This window comes from Canis aureus, chromosome 18, assembly GCF_053574225.1.
Source record: "Canis aureus isolate CA01 chromosome 18, VMU_Caureus_v.1.0, whole genome shotgun sequence".
Taxonomy (NCBI): Eukaryota; Metazoa; Chordata; class Mammalia; order Carnivora; family Canidae; genus Canis; species Canis aureus.
The window spans coordinates 11686303-11709600 of record NC_135628.1 but is presented as its reverse complement, the minus strand read 5'-3'; the positions used below and the strand labels follow the sequence as shown (position 1 = coordinate 11709600).

Genomic DNA, 23298 nt, shown 5'->3' with positions numbered 1-23298 from the left:
AATACAGGTCACTGGGTGAAGAAATCTTTCACCAAGTTATTTTCTATTATTAGGAACTTAAAATGATTACGTTTTGACAAAAAAAAAAAAAAAAGGTTATTGTGCTTTTAATGTCAGAGAACAGAAGCAGCAAATGAAATCGAATTTTTAAGAAAAAATTTAGGGAGGGGTCGGGGGAGGGAAGAAACAGAGTAGGTAATGAAGTGATTGTGATGTTCTTTTCAACTAGAGGAAACATAGCCAAAGGGGATTTGTGCTGCTTATGCTGATGTTCCGTGCTTGCTTTCAAGGTGAGTAAGATGTTGGTAGTTGTGTCCAGATAAGAATTTCCAAGAATATTGAATGAGAGGATTCCTTTCATTAGTAAAAAGGCAGTCTTTCCTGCTTGAGAGTGTCCTTTGTTGTGCCCAAGATTGCGAATCCGAGAAACCACCAAGGAGCCGACACCAAAGCGCACAAGGGTTTATTAGCAAGGTTGAGCTTGGATCCAAGTATACCCAACACAGCGGAGCAGGGTCTTGGACCCCGAAGTGGGTTACAGCTGGGTTTTTTATAGGCTGGTCTAGGGGATTTTCAGAAGGGGTGGAGGAATTTCTCAAGTTCTGTTTACATTCTCATATGGGGCTTTCAAGGGCCTTGAGCTCTGTTCTCATTCTAATATGGGGCTTCCTACCAGGGGTGTGGGCTCTGTTGTCTTTCTGATAAGGGATTCTCTGCTGAGGGCAATTCTGAGCTCTGTTGTCTTTCTGATATGGGATTCCCTGCCGAGTACATTCTGCAGTTTTTCCCATAAAGTTCAGCTCTTATTCACAGGGGCCTAAGATGGCTGTACTTGTGCTAATGCTAAACTTTAGGTGGGATGGCCTTAATTTTTCTCGGGCCTCCACATCCTCAAATAAAATTTGTTGAAGTGGCTTTAGATGCAGATTTGGTTATAGTTTTTGTTGAAAAGCCAAGTCTAAAAAAACACTGAACAAGCAAGAAGATATTTGATGAGTTAAATTGGGGGGTTCTAATCAAGCTGGGTGGCAGGAAGTGAAGTTAGACTAAGTAAGAACTAGTAAATGATTAAACAGGTAGCATTTCTGAAAAAAATCTGATATGTATCTTTGGATTTAAATATTTTTCTAATTTAAATATATGTATATATATATAATTTTTTAAATATTTTATTTATTTATTCATGAGAGATGCAGAGAGAGAGAGGCAGAGCCACAGGCAGAGGGAGAAGCAGGCTCCATGGAGGGAGCCTGACGTCTTTTTCTAATTTATATATTACCTACCTTAGTATTTTCAATGATTTTTTTGGTATAATTTATGTTTTACTAAATTGCCTTGTTAAAAGCCAACCAAACAAAAACCATGAGTTTAGAAAAATGCCATCCCTATATTTGCCTGTATTAATCGCCTCCATGAGTTGTTTGGCTATTAGAACAAAAGCGTTTAGGAAGAGACCACTGATATAACTACCTAAGGGATGCAGGAGGAATGAGTTTTCAGCAGATGGGTTGTAAGATTGAACTAATTTATGCCGAACATGGCATCTTCAGCTGACACTGTTCATGCAGGCATGCAAATCGTGACCTTCTGGGACTGATTTCTCTGTTCATGCACTTGCTTTTTTTTAGAGAGGACATTTCCTCTCCACACAAGCTTTGTCTCTACTCAATATTCATTTTTGAATCCTTCCTAGACACCTCTGCCCTGCTGGGGGACTTCACTGGGTCACTCCTCCTGACTGGTCATCCTTTTGTTTGAACCCCGCTGTAATAACATATTCCGTGTACCGGAATTCAATGGACATACAAAAGCAGCCGATCCGTTTGCAGTCTGGGGGCTGAGCCCCTAACTAGGGATCAGGATGCCTGGCTTCTGGTCTACCTCGTGCCTCTACTTAGCCATAGGAGTTGGGTTAGTCACGCATCTCTCCAGCGCGGAAGTGGTGTTGAAAGATGAACTGAAACATTAACAGTTGTAAAAGGAATTTATTTTATTTTATTTTTATTTTTATTTATTTTTATTTTTATTTTTATTTTTTTATTTTTTTATTATTATTATTATTTTTTTTTTGTAAAAGGAATTTAAAAATACATTTGATTTGAGCAGTGCCACACACCATAAGTGGTTAGGAGAGGAAGATGGACAGGAAACAAGGAAAATACCCCAAAAGAAAGAGCGGAAGTGAAGGAAACTCTTCCGGTGTCTACAGCTGAAAGTCCACCTAGCTGTTTGTGATTGGTTGTTTCTTAAGGGGTGGGATTTTTTATGATAGGCTGTTTGTAATTGGTTGTTTCTTATGGGTGAGGTGTCTTTTGTGGTAGGCTGTTTGTGATTGGTTATATCTTAGGGGGTGGGATTTTTTTTTATGGTAGACTGTGATTGGTTGTTTCTTATGGGTGGGCTGTTTTTTATGGGAGACTGTTTGTGATTGGTTGTTGTCCTAGTCTTTCATTCGAGTGCACCGCCATGGCCCTTTGGACCCGCTGGCTTTAATGGCTTTCTAGTTTATTTAATGGAGAGAACACCAGCTCTTGGGAGTCAGAAATAACTGTGACAGGTGAGGTCAAGGGTGAGAATGTGTCTTGTAAACGAAAGAGTACACTGTCAGTGCAAAGACTGCTCCTTTTCGGCCTCCCTGATTCTCAGCACAAGCCTCCTGGGCCTCCTCGGGAAGCCTCGCGCGTGGGTAGATGCGCTGCCGCCATCTTGATGTGCTCAACGGTGTGGTCTTCTAAGCTGTGCTTTGTAAGTGAAGGTGAAGGCCAGCGGGGAAACGGAGCACAGGAGGAGGTCAACGAAATACGCTTCACTCGCATGTCCCCGGCATCGTGCCTCGCAGTAGCTCGGATACTTGGGAGAGCAACAGGGGGATGATGGTAAGACAAGGCTGAGCAAGGGGGGCGGAGAACAAGAATGCACTGATGGCCTTCTGAAAACCCATGAACAGCCAAGGATCACGAGCATACCCTTCCTTGCTTGCGTTACTTCTTTCCATTAGCCACCCACTTACACGGAAAAAAATGGAATGAAAGGAAAAGCAGGGCTTCCGGGATTTTGTGTGCGTGTGCATGCGCACACGTGCATGTGTTGGTGTGCGTTCGAGCGTGCGTTTCCTTCACCTTTCAGTTCTTCCTTACCCACCTGTTGGCCGCAGCTAGAGTGTAGGGTGTGTGCATAAGGAGGAGTGGTGGTGGGGATCCTCCAAGGGCGTGAGGCTACCAAGACCATTGAACCACACTCAAAACAACAACAACAAAACAACAAAAACAAAAACAAAACCCAGCTAAGCTGCTAAATGTTACGCTTATTTATCCGCAATTAAAAATACTAAAAACTAAAAATGTAAAAAAAAAATACCAAAAGTTGATTAAAGAAGAGGTAAAATAAGCCAGTTGAGTCATTTTTGTGGGATGTTTCTGCCATTCTGGGTGAGAATGCTGTATACCTACCTGTGCACGTGCAAGCTGAGGCATATGAATTGTGTTATTTTGTGACGTGGTATCTTAGTTAACATCCTCTCGTGTTTTTGTTCACGGTGACACTGCAAAATATCAGGTGAATGGTAAAAATTAATAGTCGTGGTCGTAAAATAAATAATTACATTATTTTTGCAAACACTAGGAAAAGTTGAGAGAGAGGCTACAGAAGAAAGGAAGGGAAATATATTTTACTTTGAGAGTAAATTGTTGTTGTTGTTGTTGTTCTTGTTCTTGTTTCCTGCTTATTAAATAAGGTGACCTACATTTCCCTTTTGCACTGGGCCCTGCAAAATCCGGTGGCTCATCCTGTTCACCTGTATTATGTTTATATTGGTGAGGAATGTTTTGGGGAAAATGTGAAGAGCGTAAGTAACCCCTACATGCACGGTTTTGTGAGCACAAAGTGCCCGGTGGAACGCTCAAAATAGAGACGGACACTTTTAATTTCCGCCTTTAACCCATGTCATGGTGTTAACAAGTTTATTCTGTGAGTCCTCTCATGTTGCCTTTTCCTTTGATTCATTTCTTGATATATTTGCTATTTGAGAGACAGTCACCGTCTCGGTCTGGCATTAATCAGTGACAACACTTAACAGTGAAAAGCTAATGAAGCAGAAAGGATTTTAATTGTTCCTAACCATCTTTTCACTGTTACTAATTGCTTTGTGGGTTTTTCCGTACATCACCTTTAAAAGAATTCTCAAAAAGACAGGGATAAAGAAAGAAAGAAACAGTTTTAAATTCTCACATGCCTTTTCAAGTCATTCTCACCGATTCCATAGCAATAGAAAGAAAAAAAGGAATGTTTTCCTGCAGCTATGAAGACCCCTCGGTGCTAAGTTAGACATTGAAAGTTGTTTCTGCCTCCCTTTTAATCACTCTTTAATAACTCTTTCTATAGAACTTAACGTCTTTAAATCCCATGCTCATATTTTTCAGGTTATTGATTACTGACAAATGAAGAGAGGAACAATTAGGTGTTCCTTTCTTCACTATATTTCAGTTATTCCATTTTATTCCCACCTCTTCTCCTTTCCGGCACCTGTATCGCTGACTCAAGTGCCTGTTATCTTCAAAGCATGTTTGAGACCTGTGTCACAGCTGCAGGGAACCAGGCAGATACTGAACCTTAGAATCTTGCTGTTTTGTTTTGTTTTGTTTTTTTAAAGTGAAAGGGTCAGGAGAATCCACTCTGTTGCCCACTTGGTAGGTCATTCTTAAACTTAAGCTGTTATTTTTATTTTCAAGGGATATAAAATATGCTGCCTTTGATATTATGAAAGGTCCTATTGTTCTTCTGTCAATAGAGCCTGCACTTTGAATTGTATTTCCAGTTGAAGCACTGATCCATCCACTTTCCCTTTCATGATCCACTCTGGGACCAACAGCTGGCCTGAAAGGTACACTTAACTGGGGTGGTGGGTGCAGTTCAGTCTGTGACTGAGAAACAGATTATCCACAAACCAGCTTTATTAGAACCTGATTCTTGTTCTACTAAAATGCTCTACTTTGATATCACCAAACCTAATGGACACTTTCCTGCACTTGGTTAGCTTTACTCTGTAGCATTGGAACACTGACACCTGCTTTTTCTTCCTTTTGGTTTCTAGGTCATCATTTTTTTCTTTTTAATTCTTTCTCTTTCTGATTGTATGTCTTTTTACAGCTGCTTCTTTCCTCTCGCAATTCCTCTTAAGTGTCAGTGTTCTGCAACACTTAATTCTCAGCCCTGTTTTCCTTTTATTCTATAATATTTTCACGTGATGATCTCATTCAAAACCAGGGCTTCAACTGCCAGGTCTAGCCTGTTGACCTGTTTCCTGCCTAGACTTCTTTCTTGAGTTGTTTTCTATATTTTCATTGTATCAATTAGGAAAGTGTCAGCAGTAGGAAATCTGACAAACAGCTGAAAAAACTAGGGCATACTTTTTCTCACCTACTGAATAATAAGTCCAGAGATAGTCCATAGCTTTTGTAGAAGACCTTCTAATCACTAATTGAGCCAAGTTTCATCTGTCTTTCTGCTGTAGAACTGTTAGCATATCAACTTTTGTCCTAATGCTTGTTTCTTCCTAGTCATGCAATGGCTGCTGTGTCTGTTGGCATCACATCCGGAAAGAACATAGAGGAAGTGATAAATAGCAAAGTCTTATCTTTTTTTTTTTTAATTAGAAAGCAAAATATTCACTAAAATTCCCACGTGTTGAGATATATTTCTGATAAAATGTTATTTGGCTATCTGTAACCTTAAGGTAGACTGTAATTATTAAGTTTTGTTCTTCTATGATGGTTCTTGATGGAAATGGGCAAAGGGAATATAGTTATGAATAGCTCATCTACAGTTTGGGGTACCCAATATAGATTTGGCTTATCTATTTCCATACTTGCTATCTCTAACTGGATATTTCACATATACTTTAAACTTAGCCTATAGATTTTGGGGAGGGAAATAGAACTTGGAAAAAGGAATGGCAAATAATAGGTTCCCCATTTTTGTGCTTTTAGTCTGGGGATGAAGTTCATGACTTGGTGTAGGGCAGTTGAAACTTCCATAGAAAACCTATTGGCTTTATGACCAGAGGAATAGAAGAGCCTATGGCAAGAAAGGAAAGTAAGGGGAGAGAGCCAGAAAATGGAAGCTCCAGGTGTGTGTGGAAACTCATACTTAGAAAATTATAAAAGATGATGGTACATATGATTTTGTAAATTGTTTTTAGCTAATTTTTGTAGAGTGTTGCTAAAACGGTCCAGAGAAATTCAAGGGATCGTGGGAATAATTTTAAGAGTCAGGTAGACTTTCATAGAAATTGTAACACTGGGCAGCCCCAGTGGCACAGTGGTTTAGCACCACCTGCAACCCGGGGTGTGATCCTGGAGACCCAGGATCGAATCCCACGTTGGGCTCCCTGCGTGGAACCTGCTTCTCCCTCTGCCTGTGTCTCTGCCTCTCTCTCTCTCTCTCTCTCTCTCTCTCTGTGTCTCTATGAATAAATAAATAAAATCTTTAAAAAAAAATTGTAACACTAACTGGATTCTGAAGGATCTGGGTTATTTTCCCAGAGCAGGACGACAATGGTGCATGTCCAACGAGCCATCAGAATCAATAAAACTGTTTGCCCCTGCATCTTAAATCTTAGAGAGAACAGTATGGGGACTCCTGTAGATATTCCTAGAGGGCATTTGGGAAGTCTTCAGAAATAATAAGTGCATGAAGCCTATCCCTACACTTCTAGACAGAGAATGATAGAAGCATCTGATTAATTCTCTAATTAGTGACAACGTAAATGCACTATAACATTAACAAGCTGCTGCAAGGTAGAAGAAGCAAGGTAAGAACAAAGGAGAGCGTGAGAGAAACACTGAACAAGCCATTTCTTTGTCAGATAGAATGGGTGCTGATGGTAATGTGTGAACTCCTCCTCAGTGTGAGGCTGGCCTGCACCACGCTTGTAAAGATAGACTCAATGATGCTAACAATGAAAGAAGATTTGAGTTGCCATCCACTGCAGGTGAAATGTAGTTGGAGTTTGTATCTAACTAAATTAATCACTGCATATCTGCTAAATCAAAAAACATGAACAGTCCTCACAATAATATAACAAAATCTAGAGACTCCATAGCACAGATTCTGTGATGCTCAGAATAAAATCCATTTTTGCTTAAAATATGAAGAACTAGGAAAATGTGACCATTTTCAGGGGGAAGAAACAATCAGCTGAGGTGAAATTCTGAGTGATAAGTATTTTAAAATTTTTTTCAGACAAGCTTTAAGAAGTTATTATAAATATGCCCAATTCAGTAATGAGAGAAAAGATAGGCTATCTCAGAAAATGAATGGAAAATATAAAAGCAAAAAGGGAATTTGAGAGTTGAAAAATTTAGTATCTGAAATTTGAAAAAAATTAGTGCATGGATTAAGTAGCACAATAAATGTGATAGAGCCAGTGAATTTGGGAAAAATAAACCCTAAAGATGAGATATTAAATACATTAAAAATAGAAAAGTCTTAAAGACTTAGTTGATTTCAACAAATTTAAAATGTAGTTAATCAGTATAGAACAAAAGGAGAAAGAGAATGGATCAGAAAAAGATATTTAAAGAAGTAATGCCCAAAGAAGGACTTCCCAAAGTTCTTGAATGGACATGTCATCCCTATGGGCAAAATAGGTTGGCAGGTAAGAAGGGTACTGTTAGATACTCTTTTAATAATGATGAATAATTTAAACATAGCAAGAATAGATGAGATAAGGATGGTTTCCCCCAATAAAAGGGAATGATCCTTTTCTCAGGTGCCTGAGACAGTTTACAGACCCAGAAACCCTGACTAATGAGTAGCAGTGTCTATAGGGGAAATGATCCTGTAAAATTATTGGCATACGTAAATTGTAATGATGCCCCCAAAAGGACCTATAGCTATTTTCTTGGGGAAATGTACCCTGGGAAGAGAGGAATATTCAGACATTTTGAAGACTATTAGACAAAGAGTTTAGGTTGGCATTGATATCTGAAAACTGGAAGGGACATCACTGGTCCATATGAGTAGAAACTTATAGAGACCATGTAGTAAATGGACTCTGGTCCAAATCTGGCTTATAAATTATAGTAGGTCTACAGGGTCCATATACTCAATCAATGATCATTCCCCTGGTCTCTGAATATATAATGGGAGCAAAACACAGTATCTCATCCTTTTTGTATGTGTGTAGAAGAGATTGGCAGAAATTGGTGCCATCTTTAAGAATCTCAAGCATGCAGGCATGGTATTATCTATTGTATTTCTGTTTATCGTTCTGGCTCCTGCAGAAATCAAAAGGATATTGAAGATTAACCATAGTCTTAACTATGAGCTTAACCGAGTCATAGTCTTGATGACACCTACTCTGTTAGACATGTTACGTATTACTTGAGCAGATTAATATGGGTAAAGCCTTGTGGTTCACACTCTTTTCTATTCCAGTCAGTAAAAAGGAGGATAAAACAGTTAACGTGAACATGGAACAGACAAAAATATACACTTAGACTCTTTCATGTCTAAGATTTCTTGGATAGGGTACAAAAATGTGAACTATAAAGAAAAGGAATGAATTGGATATTACTAAAATTAAAAAAGTTTTGTCCTTTGAAAGACACTTAAAATGAAACTCAAGATGAAGAATAGAGAAAATATTCACAGTGATATATTTGACAGAGAACTTAAGTCCAGAATAGATACAGAAGTCCTATAACTAGATAATATGACAAACATATCCTCTTCCCAACAACACAGATAATTGGTTAAAATATTTGAACCAACACCTCACCGATAAAGATACATATATGGACAAAAGCACATGAAGAGGTGCTCAACATCTTTAGTTATTAGGGAAATGCTAATTAAAACTACAGTGAGATACCACTACCCACACCTATTAGAAAATTGATAATACCAACCACTGATGATGATGTACAGCAGCTGGAATTCATACATGTCTGGTACAAATGTAAAATCATAGGGCTGCTTTGGAAAACCTGAGATTTCATAAGATGTTAAACATAAACCTAGCATATAAGGTGGATATTCCACACCCAGGTATTTTTATAGCAGCTTTATTTACTTAGCACCGAATGAAAACAACCCCGCTTGTTCCTCAGTAGCAAATCCAGCTCATCTTTAGAGACAATGAGCAGTACCTTGATAGTTGCCTGGGGCTGGGTTGGGAAGGAGGGAGGGACAAATTACACAAGGATTCACAGAAATTTGGGAGGATGGTAGAAATGTTCTGATCTCAATTATAGAGGTAGTCATGCCGTTTTGCATGTCTGTCATAACTCATTGTATTATATACTTCAAATGAGTATACTTTAATATACACAAATTATACTTTAAATTGATTTTTAAAAATATACTGTGATTTCCAATATATTTAGGTTTAAGGCCAGATTCACTGGTTAACCTAAAAATTCTTTTCAATTCAGTTCCACAGCTAATTGCTCTTGCCTCTACTGCTGGCACTCTTCCATATGAAGCACAATTACTTAACGCTTTCCAAGCGCATCAGGCTCCCGCTGTCCAGAGCTCCTCTCCTTCTTTTTCTATCAGCATAACTTTTATTGATTCTTTAAGAATCAGCTCATGCATAGTCTTCTCCAGAAAATCTTCACTGGTTCCTTAGTGCGAGTTGAGATGACTGTCAGGGGTGCTTTCATTGCCAGCCCACCACCACCAACCCACCCCGGCCCACAGCCATGACCCTCACACCTCTCATGTGACAAGCTGTGTTGTTCCTGTTGCCTTCCTTCTTAGTCTCCTCATTAGACTTTAAATTCTGTAAGGACAAAGACTGCACTGTAGTCATCTTTCTATCTTCAATGTCTGGCATAGAGTAGATATTTAGGTATTTAATAAATACTTGCTGAATAAATTATTGATATATAAAGATCGAAGGTTTGGCATTTTACATTGTTACTATTTGCAATTTCAAGGCAACAGGACAATGTAAGAAACTTCTGGAAGGAGAGGCTCATGTCTGAATGTTGTGGAAAGTAACAGAATTGCTTTATGACCTCTGCTGCATTCTTCCATACGCTTTCGTTTTGTACTACAGAACTACTCTGTTGGTAAAAACATGAAATAGAAGTTGATTATGGTTCCCTACTTAGAGGTACTGTTCTTTTTCACAGCAAAAGCTCACTGTCAAGTGGCTTCCAGTTCTTCAGAGCACCCTTTCATCATGCTGAAATATGAGTGGCCTCCTGTGTCTTCTCTCCCTAGGCATTGCTCTGATTTTCCCTGGTTCTTGTCTGTCCCATTATGCAGTCATTTCTACGCTTGTTTGAAATATCATGATTTTTTTTTTTTTTTTTAATCAAGGTTGCTTAATAAAAAAAAAATAATGGTAAGATTTCAAGCCTGATACACATGAAGAGTGGTGCCTGATTAGGCTGAGAAATAATGTGTTTTGGAACCTGTTGTTGATAACATTTTTTAGGAGCTTAAGAATTGCATAAAATTGTAGTAACCTGTACATTTTTAGGATAGCCAAGGAAGGCCTTTCGGTTGCTGGACATGATAAACTCTTGGTTTCCAGATTTTATCCTAGAAGACACAATAACTGTAGAAGGAAAAGGTGCTAGGATTATATCTTTCTTGTGTCTTTTATTTATAAGCTGAAAATGGTTTCTCTCCTTCTTCTTGATACACATTATTTGTTTCTTTCTCTACCTACATCCAAATTTTTAATGGTATTTAAAAATATTTTTTTCTTTCTTCACATTCATCTGTCTTTGCCTCTTTCTTTCGTATTCTTCTCTCACTTTTTCTCACAGGGGCATCCAAATGAAGAGCTCTTAAAGATTTTGATGTACACTACTTTTTCTTGGGTGGCTCATTTTTAAATGTTTTCTGAAGGGTAAAAAGAAAAAAAAAACATTATTATGGTTGTTAAGAATATTAACAATAGTAATGACTGTTAACATCAACAACAATAATACATTATTGGCATTATTTACCTTCTTGAAGGGATGATGGGAATACTTTAGCCCATTCATTACCTTATAAAGTGTTCCTTTGAGGGAATGCTAAAAAAAAAACTGTTTCTCGCATTTTGATTAGCATTTGAGTAAAATACTATTTAGACCAAACACTGTTGTGGACTGTCTATATATATTTGCATTGAGAATATAATCCACATGTGCCGATTCTTGGATACTGCTGTATTAAAATATCAATGACTCAATTTTTCCCTTTGAAAAAATAGTTTCAGATGACAATTTCAAAGCCTTTATTTTCTAAGGTTGTTTGAATGTTTCTAACCAACTCAGTTCTCTACATTGTAAATACACACACTGCACTATTTAGTGTAGGACCACTTGTCTACCTACCCATCACTCCCATTTGTGATAGAACATGGAAAGGTCACTGGAGTTATTTTTATGGTAAACTGGAATGAAACTTTTAATAAATCAACTAAATTTAGAGTCTTCCCAACTACCAAAATGATAAACTCCTTTTGCAGAAAGGATAAAAGGTGCAACAGAAAAAGCTACACTACACATTTTTCAGGATGTTTAGAGTTGTATAAATTTGCTCTATGGAATATTTCTGTTAACTTGAAAATGTAATTTTATTCCATTACAGAATTAGAGATAAAAAGATGACCATTTAACCTTCTCATGTTCATAAATAACACAAGATTTGTTTTGCAGAGTAAAATTGTTTCTAAATTAAGCAAAAGATGAAAATGTGGCACCAAAATAAAAATACTTTCCATGCCACTTTGAACACAGAAGCTCAAAAATCCTCATACATAGGGCACAAATGAAAAGGAAATAGGCTTTACCTGAACTGTAGATTACCCAGCTAACCTGAAGATTAAACTGAGCATTCATTTAAAGGAGGAAAACAATCTCCATGACCAGATCAGATGAAAGGGTTTTAGGCGGCTGGTGAGGTTACATGGGTTAAGTCACAAGCAAATAGATAGGGATGGCCTAGCTATGAGGGCATAACAATAGGAGCTTGTCTAGGACCAAGAGGAAGAAATGTAGCCAGAGACTCAGTCATCTTATGAAGAAACAGAAATAAATTCATTAAATGCAGGAAAATACAGGGCAAGTGACAATTTAATTTTAGGGGTTACTGACACACTTGTAAGCCTTCATCAAGTGTGCATATTTGAAGGTGGATTATTCATAGTTGGAGACGAAATGTTACGATACATTAAAAATGGTTCGGTGTTTAATTAAAATAACATGTACATACTGATATTACATTTAAAAATGATAAAGTAAAAGGCATCAAACATTATTCCTAGGGACTTTTCATTTTATATTAGAGTAAGAACTGAGACCGTCTCAGGATTTATACATTCATCATGTGTTTTTTTTTTTTTTTAATTTATTTACATAATTGTCCCGCTATCTTGGATTTTTTACTGACATTTTCTGTTTCGGTGTGTAGGGGTCAGATAATAACAGTGGTTTCTGAATCTTGGAAAAGTGTCAGAGGCCTCTAGCTCCACAGGAGAAATTAACTCCCCCTCCCAGTGTCCTACCCCCGATCCTGGTTTTAAATTCAGCCCCTTGTTCTTTTCTTTGGAACTTAGGTGACTCAGAACTGAGAAACTGTTGCCTCTCCTCTTAGTCGTTCTTTATTTAGCCATTACACACCGAGCACCTGCTCTGTGCCAGGAGCTGTTCTGGGTTCTAGGGAGAAAATACGTCAGGGAGATCCATCCAAGAATAACACAAAGCTAATTTCAAATATTACTCTATGCTGTGGAGACAGTAAAGCATGATGACATGAAAATGTGACTGACCTCAGGGATAAGAAGACTTTAGATTGAGAAGCAAAGGTTTCTCCAAAGAAATGAAATTTGAGCTGTTTGTCTGGCACCCCAAACAGCAAGTGAAAAGGCCCAGTGTAGGGTAAACTGTATGATCAAGGACAGAAGTAAGGCCCGTGGAATAGAACAAAGGTATTAATAAGACTCAAATGATTTCAGAGAGGTAGGGAGAATGTAGTTCATGGAATTGCTGATAGGCCATAAGGAATTTGAATTTTATCATAGGTATGATGAGAAGCCATGCTTTGTTGCTAGTGTAGAGATGGTGCTTAGCTTAATCAAGGTTGTGGTGTATTCTGATTTTTTTCTTTAAAGATAGATTGGAGAAGGGCAAGAATAGAAGCAGAGATATACTGGATGTGACTGAGTGATTCAAGGGCAGGATGATAGTAGAAGTTAGTATGAGAGGGGATAAAATTGAACCATGTGGAGTATGCTTGAGTGGGCCTTTACTACTTGAAGGCAAAACAGGTAACCACCTACAGAATTTGGTTTCAGGACTCGCAGTGATGTTCAGTATTTACTCTTTCCCTTGTGGACTGCAAGTGATGAGACAAAATCTATCATTAGTCATTTATTGCTTGGACTAAATTCTTCCTTTCCAAATGCAAGTAATTTTCTTGTTGTAGTAAGACAATAAAGGGGGATACCTGGTGGCTCAGTGGTTGAGCGTTTTGGCTCAGAGCATGATCCAGGGTCCGGGGATCGAGTCCTACATTGGGCTCCCTGCAAGGAGCCTGCTTCTCCCTCTGCCTTTGTCTCTGCCTCTCTCTCTCTCATGAATAAGTAAATAGATAAAAAAAAAAAAGAAAGAAAGAAAGAAAGAAAGAAAGAAAGAAAGAAAGAAAGAAAGAAAGAAAGAAAGAAAAAGACAGTAAAGAGTCGCCTGGGTGGCTCAGCAGTTGAGCATTTGCCTTCGGTTCAGGGTGTGATCCCAGAGTTCCAGGATTGAGTCCCACATTGGGCTCCTTGTGAAGAGCCTGCATCTCCCTCTCCCTATGTCTCTGCCTTCTCTCCATGTCTGATGAATAAATAAAATTTTTTTAAAAATACATTAAATGTAATAATCACATCATTTCATATGTATATTAGAAGATTCCCTTCACTAGAAAATAGCAGCTTGGTTAGAAAAGCAAGACAGACACAGAGGAAGATGAGAAGATAGCATCGCATGTTCTTGATCCATTGATTGGCAACTGCTATATTGATTTTTTTTATTATTGTCTCCATTGTTGCACTACATTTTAGCTACTGAGAAAATGTTTGTTGACAAATATTCCTGTGTTCTCCAGCATTCTCATTTTAGTCCAATCCTCCCATGTGATAAGCACATGTGGCTTTTTCTAGAAGTCTACTTTTGGATGTTCAACTTCACATATGATGAAGCACTAGATTCTGTTTTCTGAAGGGTAATCAAAGATGATGATGGTTTTGGGAGATTGGTTTATATTGAATTCCTTTGAGTTTCATCACATAATATTTGGTCATCTTGCCATATTTTGAGAAGGTATCGTATGTTTTCCGAGGCACGGCTTGACAGAACAGCAAATTTAACAATGAGAGACATAAACACCGGTCAAAAGCAGGGATTCAGTCAGTACATCAAATAGTATTTTTAAGCATCCATATGGGCAAACATACCAGGTCTCCTGTAGAGTATAAGGCTGAAAGAGTCTACATATATACCTACAAATTCTAAGATACAATGTTACATAAGGTTTTGTAAATTGATTGATACAAAGTATTGCTAGAAGGGTTCAGAGAGAATCTAGGTACTCTGGAGGTGATTATAAGACAGACTTTCTTAGAAATTGTAGCACTTTTACTGGATTCTGAACAATCCATGTTATTTTCCCAGAGAAGGATGACATAGATGCATGACCAGTGAGCCATCAGATCAATACAACTGTTGGCCATTGTAGCTTCAAAGTTAGGGAGAACAGTATGGGGACTCCTATAGACACTACACTCCTAGAGGGGAAGTGTGAGTCCCAAGGGCATTTGGGAAGCTCTTTAGAAATAATAAATGCATGAAGCCTATACCTACACTTCTAGACAGAGAATAAAATATATGATTAACTCTCCCTTCTTTAATTAGTGACAATGTAAGTGCATATAATAAGTTGCTAGAGTGGAGGATGCAAGATAGGGTCAAAGGAGAAAGAAAAGAGAAACTTTGAGTATTGTGTTTCTTTTTCAAAATGTGTGGTTACTGATAATAATGGTTTATCTTTGTTTTCCTTCTTTTGTTAATCATTTGGATTTTAAATTCTTTTAAAAGAAATGGTGTGTGTAGTTATATACTATTTAAGAGAATTTAACAAGGTTTTAGCTTGTGGCACAATTATGCAAGGCTAGGTGTAAAATACAAAAAGAGTACTTGTTTCAAATTGTCTAGACTCTGATGAGTATGTTCAGTAGAACACTTATTTTTAGTCTGGTATAAATTACATTTTTTTCCAAGGTGGCTTCTTGTTGTAGTCTATGATAAAGAATGGGGGTGACAAGTAGGTCAGCTTTTTCTGTATCTGGGTGAATACCATTTGTTCTGTAAGCTTTTCATAGAATTTATTTATTTATTTATTTGAAAGGAACACATATAATCAGGTACTTTTTCTACACTGACATAAAAAAAGAATAGTTAAAAAACTGTATACTGGTGTAATTTAAATAAAAATAATTGTATTATGATGAAAAGAAAACATATAATAATGTTATTTTAATATTTCTCAAATAGAAACATCAATTGCTATGTTAGAAAACAGTCAACAAAATTTCTCTATTCTAAGCCAAGATAAGTAATCATTGGTTTTACTATGTGAGAGCCAACTGGAAAGTCTATCCTGGTTAACAGAAAAACAGCTTGTTATAATTGTTATCTTTATAAAAAACATACTTATAGGAGAATGTTAAACCCATAAAGCAGCTGAGGCAATAACAGGTGGATATAATACAGATATATATTTTTTAATTTTTGTATTATCTTTTTTGGTTTTGCTCAACCCCAAATGAAATAAACTCCCCCTTTAGGAGTAGCAAGTATATTTATTAAGGAAAGAAACAGATTTACAGAGACTGTCTAACTCTAATGGATAGAAAATATATTCGTTTTTATTTGCTATTCAGATTCATATCTCAGTAGTTAAGAGTTATAGAATTTAATAGGCTTTATCCTTATTTTTCCTAGAAAGAACCTGATTTATATTTTTAAAATTATGGCATGAAATAATTTAGCTTTTCTTGAAAAGCAAAAATACACTGTAAATATTTAATTCAATATCCCTATGGAATGAATCTTAAATAATTGCTAAATGGAATGAATCATGAAGAAAAAGAAACCAATTTTAGAGCAAACATGTTTGTCATTTAATATATGCTCACTGTACCTAGTATTTCAACAAAGAAAATATAAATTTCAGAAAAACAAAAGTTGCCTGTAGTTAGCCAGAACGGTCTTCCTTTTTTGCTTTTTTTGGCTGATGTAATATACTTCCTGGAGGGATATTGAAGAATATTCTTCTCTTCTTCCTGTTCTCTGTTCAGGTACCTGGTGTGAAATAATTGGTAACACTAAAACAAATATGGGATCATAGCATACTAATCTTGAGTGTAGTGATGAAAACTGTTATCAAAGGGATTCTCTGAAGAGAATTAGTTCTCCTAAATATAAGTATCCATCCACAGTTCTGTATGAGCTAGTAGGATTTTCCTAATGAATTGGCTACATGTGACCTGAATGGCATGGTCTTATGTAGGAACTAAGAGTTGGAGTAGATAATAGAAGTAGTAGTAATTAATCAATATTAAACACACTACTTAGTTTATGTATATTTTTATTTAATATAAGCAATTCTTACAGCATGGGTATTATGACCAAATATATAGATAAGAAAAATGAGCATAGTGACATTAAATAACTTGCCAAATTCACACAAGTACTCAGTAACAGAGCCTGAAGTCAAATGCGCTCCATCTGACTGTAGAGCCCATACTGTGATGGTATTATCCCTCTGAAGGTAAGTTCCTAGGTTCTTTCTCTGAGCTAATAAAACTATGATACATGTCTTCTTCAAGAACTCAATAAGGAGATATCTGTCAACACCAAAAGAAAATGTCTTTGGGAATATGTCTATTAAGGTATGCAGGCCTAGAAATATGTCTAGCTACTGATTGGGTTTAAATAGTAGAAAAGATTTGACATTACAGCTTATTTCAGTGAATTATTTTAGTTAGGATGTGTTAGTTTTTAATAGCCCAAAATAAAGATGATTCATTATCACAGGCTAGGACAACCTTTGTTAAGAGACGATTTGTATGTTTGTTAGTATCTTACATGATTCAAAACAACTATAAAATGAAGGAAATACTTTAGGGTAAATGCCTCTAAATTTAAAACTAGAAGTTCACTTTACAAATGTGAGTATTGCGAAATTATAATGTCATATAATGACATTAAAGATTGTAAAAATATTTGCAAGCTATGGCTACAGTAACATTTTATTTATTGGTTGCTTACATAACAAATCCTCAAAGGCTTTAAAAAACAATTTGCAAACAGCTTGGAAATGTTCTAGCATTTCAGTAAGGTAAAAAGAAAATATATATACTAATTTAGAAGTTAGAGAAACCATAACCAAAAAAAAAAAAAAACTTAAGTGACATATTCAGTACCACTGAATAAATTGGAAATAGCATGCTGAATAACTCTTACATGAATGATTTTCATATTCCTTCTCTTGAACCACAGTTAAAGCCTCTCTTGGAACTCTGCTCAAGTTAGTTCCTCTATTTTGTTAGCCAGGATGATGCTGATTTGCATTAAAAATTAGCTTGAAGAACATCCTCATTGAAATGAGAGGCAGGGATCCCTGGGTGGCGCAGTGGTTTGGCGCCTGCCTTTGTCCCAGGGCGCGATCCTGGAGACCTGGGATCGAATCCCACGTCGGGTTCCCGGTGCATGGAGCCTGCTTCTCCCTCTGCCTATGTCTATGCCTCTCTCTCTCTCTCTCTCTGATGACTATCATAAATAAATAAAAAAAAAAAAAAAAAAAGAAATGAGAGGCAAAGGAAACTATGCCACAATAATGATGAAAAGCAACTAGAGAGGAGGAAGACGAGGAGAGGGCATGTTTTGGAACTGGTTTGGCACAAGTACTGAAAAAGTTAAGAAGAAAGAAGTCCATGGTATAAAAAGCTTCCAAGCCATCAGGTGAGATGAAGACACTTCTGTTCACCATGTTTAGAAAACAGCAGCTATTTGTTAGTATTGCTGAGTTTGGATTTCAGTTGAGTAGAAGAGATGGAAGATATAGTTGAGAAGTGAGGAGGAGTCAGTGTAGGCAACCTAGATATTCATTAGTTGGACTGTGAAAGGATAAGGATAAGAGCTAGAGATTTTGAACTAAGAAGATACTTTTAAGATTTGGAAACTGTTAATTTCTGACAGTGATGCCAGAAAATGTGAAATTAACTATTTGTAGATGAAGCCAACCTATGCAGTGGTTACATAGATGAAAACTTAGGAAATATACATGATCAATCAAGGCAACTTGATTTCTTCATAACTGAATGCTACTAAGAATCCGTCTATCCAGCCTTATTTGATAATTAAGCTATATGCAAATGGAAGCTGATAACTTGTAGTTGTAATGTTAACAACAACAACAAAAATACCTTACAGAGTTTTCTATCTTGTTCTGAAGAACAATGACAAACATATAATGAATATATATTAGATATGAGAATTGTATATGTGATAGTAACAAAATATAAATATAACAGTAGTTTAAACATCCTAAAATTAAAAATATATACCATATGTAGAATAAAATTATATGTATTCTACTGTATCATATTGCCTAGTACTACTGGTAGAAATGAGAAATGACTGCAAATGTACATGAGGAAACTCTTAGGATGATATTGGTGTTTTAAAACTCAACTGTAATGATGGTTACAAAACCTTATAAATTTAATAAAATTCACTGATTATAAATTTAATAAAATTCACTGATCATAAATTTAATAAAATTCACTGAATTCAACAGTGACAGTGGGCAAATTTTATGCTATAGAAATTATAAGTCAAAGTTAAAATCCTCTTTAACTTTTTGAAACTGATTATTGATTTTCATTCTTTTTATTTAATTCTTTTTATTCTTTTATTATTAGAGCTCTAAATGATACCCAAGCATTGCATTCTTATTTTTTTAATTGAGGTAAATTTATATTCAGTCAGTTCTGCTATAATGTGACACATGTTCCTAAAAAGCACTATGCTATGGAAAATTGCTCAACTAAGAATTGCATGCTTCTGGGAAAAATGTGTTTTGGGGCATAGTACATACATAGTGTCATGTATTAGTGACATGGAGAACCCAGTTAGATGTATAAAATGAATATGAAAAAATAATATAATATAATATGCTTTAATTTGAGAAAGGCCTAACATTTGTTTGTGGAAATGGACTTCAGAAGGGTTTTAGCTTATGAGTTATTATGAAGTGCTGCAAGGTGGATGTATTACTCTCCTAGGGCTGTGATAACAAATTACCATGAACTGGATGCCTTTAAACAACAGAAATTTATTCTGTCACAGTTTTGGGGGCTACACATCTAAAATTTAGGTGTTGGCAGGTCCATGCTCCCTGTAACAGTTCCAGGGAAGAATTCTTGCTTGCCTCTTCTAATTTCTGGTTGTTGCTGGCAATCCTTGCTTTTCCTTACTTTGTAATTATGGTCACTCCAATCTCCTCTCCTGTCTTCACTGAGTCCTCTCCCTTGTGTGCTGTGTTTCTTTGTGTCCCTGTCTCCCCTCTTATAAGGACATCAGGCATACTGGAGTTAGGGCCTACTGTAATTTAGTATGACCTCACCTTGACTGGATTACATCTGCAAAGACTGTTTACAAACAGGGTCATACTTGTAGGATCTACATGGACATGACGTTTTGAAAGACACTGGTCAGCTCAGTACAATGGATTGTATGAAATTACAAAATTATAACAATGGATGTGGGTAGGAATGGCTTGTAACACATGGTGAGCAGGTGGTAGATGTTTGATGTATGTACCTTTTGTGTACTGTTTGACTCAGTGAAATTGTGTGCTCTCTTTAGCATTCCGCTAGTTTTTTTTTTTTTGTGGAATAAATAATGCATCAACAAACAAAATTCCATTCCTATTATTCCCTAATATATCAATCATATTGGAAAAAATTCATGTTATCAGAATGTGTTATAGAAGATCTGATTGTTCAATGAAATGCATAATTCTTTTTTTTAACTGACAAATCATTTATTATGTGTACTAACCACTTAAGTAGAGAGTTTACTATTGCAATCAAAGGACCAAAATAGCTATCATTTAATGATATACATAATTATTATTGTACATTATACTAAATACCAAGCAGTTCAAGGAAAATGTTTATTATCAGTAGTAGACGGTACCAACTTCTACTTTAAATCAACCCAAGGATTTTTACTTCACTAACAAATGATGCTCAGTTTAGCAAATTATACTTTTCCCCTTTCCATTCCCACAGCCAAACAATGCTAAAGAAAGCAAATGCAGTATGATTAAATGGAAGCTCCCGGGCAGCAATAAAAATTCCCTATCTCATTATTGAAGATTAAATTAATCAGATTGCTACTCTTAGCAGTGGAGGATGGTCTCGAGCAGTGGAAGGAAATTGAGAGAAGAATTTTGCAGCTAATAGAGAACAAACCGATAGTTACCATAAGGTAACTCTGTTCTTGATGTTCTTAGAGGCATAAAATAATTTAGTTTTGATTTGGTAGAATCCAGTTTATCTATTTTTTTCTTTTTTAGTTTGTTTTTGTTTGTGTTTTGATGTTCTATCTGAGTACCTTTAGCCAAATCCAAGGTCATAAATGTTTATATTTTAAGATTTGTACATTTTTAACCCTTACATTTCAGTGTTTTATTCATTTTCTATGAACTTTTGTATATGATATGAGGGTAAGTGTTTGCATATGGATAGCGAGTATTCTCAGCATTTATGAAAGAGGCTGGTCTTTACTCTGTTGAATGATTTTGGTGTCTTGTCAAAAAAATCAATTGAGTGTACATTATGGATTTATTATTATTATTTTAGTTTTTCTTATAATCACCTGGCACTTGTCATGACAAATGTACTCTGTAATCTCTATTATCTGTTTCCTCCTTCCCCTCGCCTACTCCCCACCCCATGGTAACCATCAGTTTATTTTCTATAGTTAAGTTTTCTTTCTTGATTCTTTCTCTCTCCCTCCCTTTACTCATTTGTTTTGTTTCTTAAATTCCACACATATATATGGAATCATGGTATTTGTCTTTCTCTGACTAACTTATTCACTTAGTAGTGTACTCTCTAGCTCCATCTGTTTTTGCACATGCCAAGATTTCTTTCTTTTTTTTTTTTTTTTTACAACTGAATAATATTCCCCTTTGTGTGTATTCGCGCACACACACACACCCACACACACACACACACACACACACACACACCACATCTTTATCCATTCATCAACTGATGGAGACTTGGGCTGCTTCCATATCTTGGCTGTTATAAATCAATTGTAAATAATGCTGCTATAAACATCAGGGTGCATGCATCCCTTTGAATTATTATTTTTGTATTTTTGGGTGAATACACAGCAGTGTGATAACTGGCTTAGAAGGTAGTTCTATTTTTAACTTTCTGAGGAACCTCCATATTGCTTTCCACAGGAGTTGCACTAGTTCACATTCTCAACAGGGCACGAGGGTTCCTTTTACTCCACATGCTCACCAACACGTATTCTTTCTTGTGCTGTTATTTTTCGCCATTTTAACAGGTGTGAAGTGATATCTCATTGTGGTTTTGATTTGCACTTCCCTGATGATAAGTGATGATGAACATTCCTCCCTGTGTGTTGACTCCTACTTACATAGCATTGTGGTCGGAAGAGAGACATGGGAGGCATGATCAAGGCTTTGATCTTTTTGAATTTGTGGAGGCTTTCTTTGTGGCCTTAAATGTGATCTATTCTGGAGCATGTTCCATGTACACTTGAAAAGAATGTGTATTCTGCTGTCTTAGGCTGGAATGTTCTAAATATATCTGTTAAATCCATTTAGTCTAGTGTGTCATTTAAAGCCATTGTTTCCTCGTTGATTTTTTGTTTAGATGATCTATCCATTGATGTAAGTGGGATGTTAAAAGTCCCCTGTTACTATTGTATTATTGATTAGTATTTTTATGTTTGTTATTAACTGCTTTATATATTTGAGTATTCCACCATGTTGGGTGCATAAATATTTATAATTGTTACATTTTTTTGTTGGATTGTCCCCTTTATTAGTACACAGTGTCCTCCTCTGTCTCTACTCTGGCTTTTTTTTTTTTTTTTTTTGACATCCATTTGCATGATAGATATTTCTCCATTCCCTCACTTTCAATCTGTAGGTGTCATTAGATGTACAGGAAGTCTCCTTTAGGCAGCATATAGATGGTCTTGTTTTTTTTATCCATTCCGTCACCCTTTGTCTTTTGATTGGAGCTTTTAGTCCATTTACATTCAAAGTAATTATTGATCGATGTGTGTTTATTGCCATTACCTTTATTCTGTTTGTGAAGGTTTTGTCTGATCCTTGTTTTTCTTTCAGTGTTTGCTGGTTTTCTTTAGTGATATATTTGGATTTCTTTCTCTTTATTCTTTGAACATTAGTCATTTTTGATTTGTCCTTACATTAGGTTGGTATATAACATCTTCCGCATATAGCAGTCTGTATTAAGTTCATCGTTGTTTAACTTTGAACTCATTCTTACTCCTCTCCGCCCCACACATTTAGTTATGTCATATTTTACATCTCTTTTTATTAAATATTTATTTATTTATTTTAGAGAGAAAGGGTGGGAGGAAGGGCAGAGAGAAAAGGAGTGACAGTCTTTTTTATTTTTTAATTTATTCATGAGAGACACAGGCAGAGGGAGAAGCAGACTCCATGCAGGGAGCCTGAGATGGGACTCTAACCCTGGTCCCCAGGATCATGCCGTGGGCTGAAGGCAGTCCTGAACCGCTGAGCCATCTGGGCTGCCCAGGGAGGGACAGTCTTAAGCAGACTCTGTATTGAGCATGGAGCCCTAGGCCGGGTTCAGTCCCACAATCCTGAGATCATTACCTGAGCTGAAACCAAGAGTCAGACACCTAATGATTGTGCCACCCAGCCACTCCACATTCTTTTGTCTTATGAGTTCTGTAATTGTTTTTTTTTATATACAGAAATATTCATTTTTACTGCCTTTGTGTTTCCTATCTGCATACTGTCATTTTTGGTCTCTCTTTTCCACTCAAAGAGTCCCCTTTAATATTTTTTTGCAAGACTGGTTTAGTGGTCACAAACTCCTTTGGTTTATGTTAGTCTTGGAAACTTGATCTTTCCTTCTTTTCTGAATGATAGCCTTATTTGATAGATCATTCTTGACTGTAGATTTCTCTATTCAGCTCTTTG

At 36.4% G+C, this 23298-nt stretch overlaps 1 long non-coding RNA gene across 9 annotated transcripts in view; it reads left to right on the top strand.

Moving 5' to 3' along the window:
• The first annotated feature begins 2428 nt into the window (after positions 1-2428).
• LOC144288567 (uncharacterized) overlaps positions 2429-23298 on the top strand; it is a 191833-nt gene continuing 170963 nt past the window's right edge. For 6 of the 9 annotated variants that reach the window (XR_013356520.1, XR_013356523.1, XR_013356521.1 and 3 more), the window contains exon 1: positions 2432-2557. This is a non-coding gene — a long non-coding RNA (uncharacterized LOC144288567). Of the gene's footprint in view, positions 2877-3706; positions 4880-23298 lie in introns of those variants that run through there. The other 3 variants (XR_013356524.1, XR_013356526.1, XR_013356527.1) reach the window with 3 other exon arrangements.